A 12,494-nucleotide genomic window follows, 5' to 3' on the forward strand; every position below is an offset into this window, starting at 1 on the left:
CCTAGTGATAGTGGCAATGGGGTGTCGCTAGGAAGGTAAGAGCCTCCAGATTCTGCACAGTCTACAAGGGATATTTGGAATTTTTCTTTTGGAGAAATTGGACTGTAGCTATCCTGGGCCTCTCCTATGTCTCTCACCACCCCTTACTTCCCCATTCCTAGGTCTGAGCATTGCACTTATATATAGATTCAAGGGCCAAAAGGACTAGTAAATCCTAGGAGAGAATTAGGATTAGAGAACTTGGACTATCAGCTATCTGGCTGATGCAGTATCTCAGTGTGCCATGCTTCACTTAGGCCTTGAGCTTTGAATATATAGTTGTGTGTACAGAAGATTGTTTTTCCCACATGATCTTTTAGCCAGACCTCCTGATTTATAGATCAGCTTTGTTTCCTGGAGTGATCATTCTTCAGCCCAGTCTTGTGAGGATCTGCCAGAATATGAGCAGCCTTATTATGGCCCCATTATGGACTAATCCAGTTGTCCATAGAGAAGTCTCTCCCATTGTCTTGGTTATTGACAGTTCTGACAGGCTTACAGATAACAAACACCCTGAGAACCTCATGCTGTCAGAACTGTTTCATACTGTTTCCTTGTTTTCAGTATTTCTTGGTCATAAAAAGGTCTGAGAGAAATTCCAGAATTTTACCAAAATATTTACCAGAATATTACCAAACCTAATTCTACCTTACTAGCACAGCATTTTACTATTTACAAAGTGCTTTCATGTGTATTCTCATTTGATCTTCACTGTAACTCTGAGGTAGACAGGGCAAGGGTAAGAAAATTGAGATACAGATAAGTGACACCCAAGGCTGTACACTTGTTAAGTAGCAGACCAGAAATCAGATTGTCTGGCTTTGTAGCTCCTTTCAGTAATACCACACTATTCCAGTGTGCCTGTTGATATTCTATCCAGCACAGTGCCTTCGCTCAGCCTAAGTATTTCTTTTCTTTTTTAAATATTTATTTATTTATTTATTTCTGGCTGTGTTGGGTCTTCGCTGTTGCGCACGGGCTTTCTCTAGTTGCAGCGAGTGGGGGCTACTCTTCATTGCGCTGGCTTCTCTTGTTGCGGAGCACGGACTCTAGGCGCGCAAGCTTCAGTTGTTGTGGCATGCGGGCCCAGTAGTTGTGGCTCGCGTACTCTAGAGAGCAGGCTCAGGAGTCTTGGCACACGGGCTTAGTTGCTCTGCGACATGTGGGATTGAACCCGTGTCCCCTGCATTGGCAGGCAGATTCTTAACCGCTGCGCCACCAGAGAAGTCCCAATGTTAAACTTTTTTTTTTTGGTTTTTTTTTTGCGATACGCGGGTCTCTCACTGCTGTGGCCTCTCCCGTTGCGGAGCACAGGCTCCGGACGCACAGGCTCAGCGGCCATGGCTCATGGGCCCAGCCACTCCGCGGCATGTGGGATCTTCCCGGACCGGGGCACGAACCCGCGTCCCCTGCATCAGCAGGTGGACTCTCAACCACTGCGCCACCAGGGAAGCCCCCAATGTTAAACTTTTTAAAAAGATTTTCAAACCCTACACCAGAACAAGGAGGATTAACTCAAATGATTGTTTTTGGTTTTCCTTTGAAGTGGCAAATAGCCTTCAAATGACTACCTAACCACTGCCAGTCCCTACAAAATTCTACTTCCATTCATATCTGTGTTGATACCTTTTCATTCATTCATTCATTCATTTAGGCTGTGCCGGCTCATAGTTGCGGCACGCGGGATCTTAGTTGCAGCATGCAGACTCTTAGTTGCGGCATGCGGGATCTAGTTCCCCGACCAGGGATCGAACTCAGGCCCCCTGCATTGGGAGTACGGAGTCTTATCCACTGTATCACCAGGGAAGTCCCTGTGTTGGTATCTTCTGATATTTGTATTCCCTATTCTTTTTTTGTTTTTTTTGTGGTATGTGTGCCTCTCACCGTTGGGGCCTCTCTGTTGCAGAGCACAGGCTCCAGACGCGCAGGCTCAGCGGCCATGGCTCACGGGCCCAGCTGCTCCGTGGCATGTGGGATCTTCCCGGACCGGGGCACGAACCCGTGTCCCCTGCATCGGCAGGCGGACTCTCAACCACCGCGCCACCAGGGAAGCCCTGTATTCCCTATTCTTGGCAAGAACTGGACCACGTGTCATTGACAGATTGAGTCAGGCAGTGGTTAGGGTGGTAGAATCCAAGAAGAAACATTGGCACACTTCTTCCAAGAAATAACAAAGGAGACCCCTGTGGCTAGTATGCTGTTGAGCAGAGTATATGTAATAGAGAGAGCTTTGGCTTTAGACAGAAGGATCTGGATTAGAGTCTTCAAAGATCTGGATTAGAGTCTTCCGTTTAGTAACTGGGTCCTTCTGCAAGTTATGCCTCAGTTTTCTCACCTCTAAAATGGGGGTTCTGGGGACTTTCCTGGTGGTGCAGTAGTTAAGAATCCGCCTGTCAGTGCAGGGGACACAGGTTCGAGCCCTGGTCCGGGAAGATCCCCCATGCTGCAGAGTGTTTAAGCCCGTGCGCCACAACGACTGAGCCCACGTGCCTAGAACCTGTGCTCCGCAACAAAGAGAAGCCACCGCAGTGAGAAGTCCGTGCACCGCAATGAAGAGTAGCCCCCACTCACCGCAACTAGAGAAAGCCCACGTGCAGCAACAAAGACCCAGTGCAGCCATAAACGAATGAATATTTACAAAAAGAATTTATAAAAAATAAATAAAATGGGGGTTCTATATGAACTTAGACTTAAAAGCTAAGCAAATTGTTTCTAAATCATTACCAATCAAATTTGAATTTTCCCTGGGAACATACCCTCTGCAGAGATTAGAGATTGACTTTGGCATTTTTGTTTTGGTTTGGTTTTTTTAGACTGCACCCTGTGGCATGCAGGATCTTAGTTCCCCAACCAGGGATCAAACCAGTGCCCCCTGCTTTGGGAGTGTGGAGTCTTAACCACTGGACTACCAGGGAAGTCCCTGACTTTGGCATTTTTGAAAGAGCTTTCAAAAGGCTTTTAGTCTGGATTTAGTAGATAAAAACTTTCCACCATGGTCAGAGACTTTGGAAAGCATTCTGGACTGGACTTGAGAAGACTGCTTCTTTTCACATCTAGCAGCAAGGACACAGATGTGTGATTTTTTTGGCAGGAGCATCATGATCCTTGCCTGCCTTGGTGCCTGATGGAGGTCTCCTAGCAGGACATGGAAATAAGTAACTTGACACAGGAAAGGAACTTATATATCACAGGTGTTTGTTAGTTTAGCAGATTGGTTCTATCATAAAAACTTTGAAGGCATCTCAATTAATGCTAAATTCATTAAGAAAGGACTTGTGTGAATCACTGGTTCATTTTGATTATCCTAATGTGCTATTGATATATATATTGCCTACAAAGAATAAGTATGCATATGCAGAAAAATGAAGTTGGACTCCTGCCTTACATCATATATAAAAATTAACTTAGGGCCTTCCCTGGTGGTCCAGTGGTTAAGACTCCTTGCTTCCACTGCAGGGGGTGTGGGTTCGATCCCTGGTTGGGGAAGTTCTGCATGCCGCGCAGTACAACCAAAAAATAAATAAAATAAAACAGTAAAAATAAAATTAAAAAAATTAACTTAGATCAGAAACTTAAATGTAAAGAGCTAAAACTATAAAACTCATTTAAGAAAACAGGAGTAAATCTTCATGACCTTGGATTAGACAACAGTTTCTTAGACATGACACTGAAAGCACAAGCAGTCTCCCACCCCCCAAAAAAAGATAAATTGGACTTAGTGAAAATTTAAAACTTTTGTGCTTCAAAGGACAGCATCATGGATATTGAGAATTATGTAAGAGCTCACTCATGTTGCTTTATTTTGGCTGACAGGTAGCTGACATGTCAAAATGCAAGTCAGTTTCAATAATTAAATGACTCTTGGGTTCTGCTGATCTGCATTCATCTTTCCCCATGTTCTATGCATATGTGTATATTCCTTTTCCAGATTTTTGGGTTTAGTATTTTTATTTTGTTGAATTTATTATAAACCACTTCAGATCTTTTGGAAAACTGAAGTTTAAAAATGTTGAGTAGAACATTTGAGAGTATGTATGTGCTGTGCACTGTGCTGCACATTCTTGCTCTCACAGAGTTAATGATCTAGAAGTGAGGTGATGAGTTGTGAACTAAAACATGGCCATTGGAGGTTGTCAGTGGGAACCAGTTTGTAGTACCAGGTAAACAAAGATAAACACAGATAAAGTTGGACACCAAAGCGATAAGGACAGATTTTAATCAGTAATATACCACTGCAATAGGGAAAAGTGTGAACTGATTTCAACTTTGTGCAGAGGAAACCGGGTGTTTTAAAGGAAGGATGAGGGAATGGAGGTGTGGTTGAGAGAGAGCTCAGTAAAGTCAGGGAAATGAAAAATTACAAAATGCAAGGAAGGGGGAGGTGGTCCACATGAAACCCAACTGGGTTTGCTACTGGGGCTTATTGAAGGTAGTCTCCTACCCTCCCACAGAGCCTGGGAAACAGGAACCCTATATTCAGGTGTTGGCTGAAACAGTAAATTCATTTGGCAGCCTTGAGATTTTCTCAGGCAGGCACTTTAAGGGGAGCTAGGGTCATCTAGTGATGTGACCTTGAGCTGTTAGAAACTATGTTAGTGTTTTTTGTTCAAATCTTGATGGGCCAAGGTTGAACCTAGTTGAGAAAGGGCTCAGAGGAGCCTGGATAGAGTTTGGTTAAGGAGAGAATGTTTGGTACAGGTGAAGATCAGTTTGCCAGCCTGTTGTCTTTGGGGAATAGAAAGTTCATGGCTGACTCTAAGACCAGATGAATGGTAATGGCCTTAACTCCTAACTAGGGAACCTAGGAGAAGAAACTGGTTTAAGGAGAGAGAAAGTGAGGTGGAGATAGCCAGTATGCATTTGGAAGTACACACAGGCAAAGGTTGTGACAACAGAGATTTGGTACTTAGTGTAAAAGTGGAGGTTGAAGCTAAGGGAGGTCACTTGGGAAAGGGGGCTGCTTCTGCTGAGGACCAAAAGTAGAATTTTGATACACACTGACATTGAGAGATTGGCGTTGGGAGAAGAACACAGTATGAACCCTGAGAAGGAGTGGTTAGAAAGGTGAGAGAACTGGGAGAGGGTGGTGCCTTCAGAATCATGGGTGGAGTTTCAAGAAGGCAGAAGTGATCATCAGTGACAAATTAGAAAGTCAAATAGAATGAATACTGACAAGGTCACTGGATTTAGCTGTCTAAAATGTCTTTTTCTGAGCCATTTGTGTCCTGCAGTCTTTTTTCTTTTTTAAGTTGTTTATTTGTGTGTGTGTGTGTGTGTGTGTGTCCTTACAACAGAGCGTCTCTATTCACTTTTCATACCAATTCTGGAGGAAACCTGTGCTTTCTGGGTTTCTGGGAAGAAATCTTTCTAAAATCTGCTTTTGGAAGTTCTGTTCCACTCCAGTCACAAGGACGATTCCTTTGCTGTACATTTCTTCCCTTACCCTACACTTACTGGCAAACACTTGTTAAGCAACTGTTACAGCTACACCTTGTGTCTGGGACAGTGTAGGTGCTCGGTAAGTATTGACTAGATATTTGAACAGTGATTCAGTCAGCAAATATTTGTATATATCATAGATGCTGGGGATACAACAGAAGTTTTTGTAGAACTTACACAGGAGAACAGATACAGATTGTACATAGTGTAACGAAGGAAATAAAACAGGTGTTCTGACAAAAATGGGGTAGCTTACTTTGGGTTAGTGTGACAGGGGAAGGACCTAGCAATTCTAAGAGCTAGGGAAGAGCATTGTGGACAGAAAGAAAACAGGAAATGTGAAGACTGTATCTGGAAACAGCTTGATAGTTTCCAAATACTGAGAGAGCCATTGTGACAGGAGCATATGATGACTGAGGGTAAAAAGTTGAATGAGATGAGATGAAGATATAGGCAGCGCCTTAAATTGTGAAGAAGATTTTACTTCTACATGGGAGTAGTGCTATGCTCTGATTTTGTTGTGTGGTGATGGGTTGGGGGTGGGTTGTCTTAGTAACCAGGCAAGAGATGATAGTGACTTGTATGGGGTGAGAGAGGTAAATACATTCAAGATACATTCAGGATTTGTCAGTAGGTTAGATCAGAAAAGTGTGAGAAGGGAAGGAGTCAAGGATGATGGTTTTTTTTAACCTAGGATTTGGATTAAGTAACTTGTAAATGCTGTTGGTATTGCTGGGGTGGGGAGTGGGGGGAGGGTGTAAGAAATTAAGTTAGTTTTGGATACGAAAGTGAAGATTTCCATAGGTAGTTGAATATATGAGTTTGGAACTCAAGAGAAAGGACTGGGCTGGGGACATAAATTTGGGAGTTACGGGAATGGATGAAATCACCTCGAGAGAGTGAAGATAGAAACCAATATGTAGATATAGGGAAGAGGAGCCATCAAGAGAGACTGAGAAGATTGGATGAGGTTGGCAGTGGTGCCAAGAAAACTGAGTATTTCGAGAGAAGGGATTAGTAACTACTACTGAGGCATTAAGAAGAGGACAGAAATTTCTATCCATTAGATAAGGCAATGTGGAGGTTATCGGTGACCTTGATAAAAGCAGTTTCTTTGGAGTAGAAGAATGGAAGTCAGATTTGAAGAGTTAGAGTGAAACAGCACACAGAGATTCAACAGTATTGGCAATGCGTATTTTTTAAAGTTGGTTATTTCATTATGTTATTATATCTTACACATAAAATGTGTAATAGTCAAGAAACATGTCACATTAATTTTATGTGAATGGAGACTTAGGGTACATAGATGACTTTCAGGAAGAGAGATCTGATTACCATCAAATTTAATATCATCTGAGCAACCTGCCATTAGATGCCTCCTGATTTGATGTAGTGTGAAGCACAGAACATCACCTATATGTATTCTTGCGAAAGTGTATTTTTAACCTGAATCTGTTATAGCCTCTAGACCCAACTTCCATTTTGCAGGAAACACACAGGATAGGGGTATAAATTAATGGCACAAAACTAGAATGTGGGGCATTCTTTAAGGCATTAAGGCATTCTTCAGAGAGTCAATATCACAAGTAAATAAAAGGGTTGGGGGAAAGGAGGACAGGGACATTGTAGATTAAAAGTGACCAAATGGGGCTTCCCTGGTGGCGCAGTGGTTGAGAGTCCGCCTGCTGATGCAGGGGACCACGGGTTCGTGCCCCAGTCTGGGAAGATCCCACATGCCGCGGAGCGGCTGGGCCTGTGATCCCTGGCCGCTGAGCCTGTGCGTCCGGAGCCTGTGCTCCGCAATGGGAGAGGCCACAACAGTGAGAGGCCCGTGTACAGCAAAAAAAAAAAAAAAAAAAAGTGACCAAATGTTGGAATAATTATGTAATTTTAAAAACCGTTTTTATTGTTTGGAGTTACATACTGAAATATATGTTGTTGGAATGATATGCCAGGAATTTCCTTAAATGATCCAGGGTCTGTGAGTAGATGGAAGCATAGATGAATGGCAGCTAGTTGATTATTGAATCTGAATGATTGTTGTATTGAGTTTCATTTTATTTACTATTCTGTCTACTTTTGTATATATTTGACATTTTTCATAATAAAATGTTAAATAGAAGGCTAAATACAGGGCTGAAACTTGACTAGATTCTGATTTGGGCGAAAAAACTAGCTATAAAAGCCATTTTGAAGTAAGGAAATTTGCATATGGACTAGATAATAGGTGTTTCGTTAATTTTCTTAGGTTTGAAATGGTATTGTAGTTATATAAGAAGGTCGTTATTATGAGACAATTACTAAAGTAATTAGGGTGCAGTGCCAAGTCATGACATTTGTAACTTTAAGTGTTTAAATAATTCATAATAAAGAGGGCAGGTAGTCCTCTTTAATTAAAAAAACTATTTTTCTGCTGAAAAAATCGTTTTCCTATTCATTAGGACAGAAAAGTAGGGCAGTAGCTTGGGGGGGCAGGTAGTTAATGAAAAGATTAGTGTCTGGCTGATTCTCAGTATGAAGAATTGGTAGGTGGTGAGATTCCTGGAACTAGTCCTACATTGCTGATTTTAGCTAACAAAGTTATAAATCGGTGTCAAATCTGTTGTATACCTGAAACTTTTATAATATTGTATATCAACTATACCTCAACTTAAAACATTTTTAAATGTACCAAAATTTTGCCATCAACTTTGTATGCATTCACAGCAGTTATCTACCAGGTAGACCAGCAAGAAGACAGGCAAAATTTAAGCCAGTCTTTGTTGTCATCTTTTTTTTTTTTTTTTTTTGTTGTCATCTTTGATAAGAAACTCAGCCATGTAAGTTTTAGAAGAACATCTTTGAAAATGATTGCATTTATTAGTGTCTGTATCTGTCACTTGTGTATTGTGTGTTATCTTCCTACCCTTCCAATCCGAGCATCATAGCTAGTTTCATCTACTTTGGAGGAAGTTTGATTTAATTAATTCTGATGGTATAGGTGTTCACAAAGGGTCAGATATACTTCAGTTTTGTGGTTGGTTGGATTTGTGGTCTAGGGAGAGAACTCACTGCAAAAGAAAAACCTGTATTATGAGGTTGAATTCCTAAAAAGTCAGATATGGTGGGTGGAGGGGGGAATCTCTTAGGCAAACGTCTTTGGTACTAGTTTTTTTTTAAGATTTATTAATTATTTATTGATTTATTTATTTTTGGCTGCGTCAGGTCTTAGTTGTGGCATGCGGGATCTTCGTTGAGGCATGCGGGATCTTTCGTTGCGGCTCGTGGGCTCTTCGTTGCAGTGCACGGGCTTCTCTCTAGTTGCAGCGTGCGGGTTTTCTCTCTCTAGTTGTGGTACGCAGGCTCCAGAGGGCCTGGGCTCTGTAGTTTGCAGCACGCGGGCTCTAGTTGAGGTGCACGAGCTCAGTGGTGTGGCGCGCGGGCTTAGTTGCCCCGCGGTGTGTGGGATCGTAGTTCCCTGACCAGCAATCGAACCCAAGTCCTTTGCATTGCAAGGCAGATTCTTTACCACTGGACCACCAGGGAAGTCCCAGTACTAGTTTTCAGTTGCTCCCAGTTCTTATGCACTAATTAGAAAATTGATTGCCAGTAACTGTTTGGTTTTTTTATGTTATTTCATTTTTTTTAACAAGATAAAAATTTAATGAAAATTAGTCAGTGGTCAGTAATTCCTTTTTTTTTTTTTGCGGTACGCGGGCCTCTCACTGTTGTGGCCTCTCCCGTTGCGGAGCGCAGGCTCAGCGGCCATGGCTCACGGACCAAGTCGCTCCGCAGCATGTGGGATCTTCCCAGACCAGGGCACGAACCCGCGTCCCCTGCATCGGCAGGCGGACTCTCAACCACTGCGCCACCAGGGAAGCCCTAGTAAGTCTTAAGTTAAAATGACTGTGAGTAAATAGATCAAGATGGATAGAACCTAGTCTAAGGGCAGGAGCCCAGGAGCCAAATTGAATAGAATTATGTGTCTTATCAGAGAATGAAAAGAAGTTGTTCTCTGAGGTTGGATGAAAAGAGAAGGCCTATGGAATTACAGGGTCTAGATCTCAGTCCCAGCTTCACAACTTGATAGCTAAATGATCTTGTGCAAGTCACAGTACCTCTGAACCTGGTTCCCTAGCTGTTAAGTGGATATGCTCCTAATTGACTAATCTTTCTCATTGGTTGTTGTAGAGGTCAGCTAGATCTGGTGTAAGAAAACATTTTTTAAAAAGAGAAGCATGGTGCTGGGGTTTATGTAATTATTTGTCCTCAAACCAAGGGCTGTTTAACAGCTGATTTCACCCTAGCCCTTGTTAAAATTAAATTTTGTTTGGCTGGCGCAGTGTTATGAAAATTGAGTGTGAGCCCAATCCCTGTTGTCCTATTATAACTGTCCCGTTAAAAATCATTAGCTGGGCTTCCCTGGTGGCGCAGTGGTTGAGAGTCCGCCTGCCAATGCAGGGGACGTGGGTTCGTGCCCCGGTTCGGGAAAATCCCACATGCTGCGGAGCGGCTAGGCCCGTGAGCCATGGCCGCTGAGCTGCGCGTCCGGAGCCTGTGCTCTGCAACGGGAGAGGCCACAACAGTGAGAGGCCCGCGTACCGCAAAAAAAAAATCATTAACTTCTTGGGAATTCCCTGGCGGTCCAGTGGTTAGGACCCAGCGCTTTCACTCCCGTGGCCTGGGTTCAATCCCTGGCCGGGGAACTAGGATCCCACAAGCAGTGAAGCACACCCAAAAAAAAAAAAAAAAAATTAACCTCTTTACCTTTTAAGGCATTTGAGTTTGTGGTTAACTGAAATTCTGGAATGGGAGCAGATTCGTTTATTGGTAACAGAGCAGTCCCCAACCCAGAATTCTGATGGATTTGCTGTCGTGCTCCCTTTGGCAGCACGGTATATAGATGGATTTGCTGTTACCAATTGCTTCCCTTTTCAGGAAATGAAAAGAACCTGGAGTTTGGGACCAACTAGATCAGGATTGACTATTAGCTTCCTGGCTTGTCACTTAACCTCTGAGTCTCATTTTTCTCATCTGTAAAATGGATTCTCAGGATTGTTGTGAAGACTGGAGATTATATCTAGAGAGAGTTTCTATATCCCAGTACACTCTTGGCTCTTCCTTTTTAATTAACTGGCATGTGGCCAATGTTTCAACTCAGGAATCTTACACTGAGGCACATTTGGTAGAGAATTCCTAGTGAGAAGTAAGAGAGGCTGGTTGAAAAAAGCCATTTCACTCTGGGAGGAATCAGGTTTCTTACATTCCTGAAGGAAGGGGCATTAAGTTTAGCTCATTTTCTGTGCCTGGGGAGGTACATTTTATTAGAAACTTGCCCTCTGCAAAGAGGAGCCCCCACTCAGTTTAGCACCAGGACAAGAGAATTTGTTTGTTTATTTGTTTATTTATTTGCCACAACATGTGGCTTGTGGGATCTTAGTTCCCGGACCAGGGATTGAACCTGGGCCCTTGGCAGTGAAAGTGTGGAGTCCTAACCACTGGACTGCCAGGGGATTCCCCTGAGAAATAATTTTAAAAGGCTGACTGACTACTTCATAGTGTTAAATACAGACCGTGAATGTAAGACTTTGGTTTGCAAAGTCCTAGAGCCAGCAGCTGTCGTAATATCACTGCCATCCCATACACAGGAAAGCTGGCTTTATGTAGTATGCCATTTTTCTAAGAAAATTTGCATAATTTTTAAAATTTTATGAATCTTAAAATTTTAAACATACCATTGATTAAATGGAATACTGCAGTAATCTGGCTATTCGCTTAGTGTGTGACTTGAGACACAGGTTATTCATCTATCAATTAGGGCCTGTATTAATTTGCTAAGACTGCATAACAAGGTACCACAGACTGGGTGGCTTAAACAACAAAAATTTATTCTCTCATAGTTCTGGAGGCTAGAAATCCAGGATCAAGATGTTAGCAGGGTTGGCTTCTTCTGAGACCTCTCTCTGGTTTACAAATGGCTGTTTTCGTGTTCAAATGGTGTTGTCCCTCTAAGTGCATCTGTATCTTAATCTTCTCTTATATGGGCGCTCGTCATATTGGATTATGCCTTACTCCAGTATCCTCATTTAACTGTAATCACCTTTTTAAAGATGCTATCTCCAAATACAGTCACATTTTGGGGTATTAGGGTTTAAGACTTCAACATATGAATTGGTGGGGGATGGAGTACAATTCAGGCCATAACAGGGTCTGTACTTATTTTGTATTTTTATTGCTAGTTCCTTGGTTCTCAAAGCTTAGAGAATGCATGGCAACATTAGCCAGTTATTTCCTAGAAATGAGAGGTACAACTTCAGGGAACTATTCACTTTGAGAGAGTCCCTTGACTAAGAAAACTCAAAGGCTACCTGAGACAGTCAGATGCTTGAAAAGGTATTGATATATTTGTATTGTGGATTTCTTGATCTGGAGTCAGCAAATAAAGGAGAGCATGATGAAAAAAGCCCCTCTGCCTGATAGTCCCTGAATGAGCGTCCAGCATTCCTTTGGTTGCTGATTCCAGAGGGGCTTCTGCAAATGTTCCTCCTTCCAGTCTAACCTCCTGCTTGGCTTCTCCAGTGAATTCATAAGCACATATTTGTGATAGTTTCTTGTCACCATGGTGACTAAAGACGTACAGCCTGGTTCTCCTTCCAGCTTCACTGCCAGCTCTTCTTGAAGGAAGAGAGCCCTCTGGGAGAGCCCAGGCTCAGAGTCATGAAAAACCATGTGTCAGGTAAAGGGGGAGAGCAGTCCACAATGCTCCCTTTAGAAATTTGTCCTGTGCCTGTTTCCAGGCATAGGGGTAATCAGGGACCCCAGAGGGAGGCCACTGCAGCCCCCTAGAACTTTTAAACAGTAAATGGACTTGGGCTTTGCCAAGTGGATGTGGAAACTTGGACCTTGTAAGACCCTGCTGCTGCTATTGGTTTGCCTAGCTACTTTCCAGAATGAACAGAGGCACCTTCTCTGAAGTTTCATTTCCTTATTTCAGCTCTCTCCTCAACTTCCATTCTATATCTCTTTTTCACTCAGAT

General features: G+C 42.7%; 1 protein-coding gene across 2 annotated transcripts in view; it reads left to right on the plus strand.

Annotated features, from left to right (window-relative positions):
* Positions 1-12,494, plus strand: part of KPNA6 (karyopherin subunit alpha 6) — a 50,927-nt gene that overhangs the window by 11,515 nt on the left and 26,918 nt on the right. The gene's annotated exons all lie outside the window — the stretch shown is intronic.

The sequence above is a fragment of the Neophocaena asiaeorientalis genome, unplaced genomic scaffold, assembly GCF_003031525.2.
Source record: "Neophocaena asiaeorientalis asiaeorientalis breed wild unplaced genomic scaffold, Neophocaena_asiaeorientalis_V1.1 scaffold79, whole genome shotgun sequence".
Classification (NCBI taxonomy): domain Eukaryota; kingdom Metazoa; phylum Chordata; class Mammalia; order Artiodactyla; family Phocoenidae; genus Neophocaena; species Neophocaena asiaeorientalis.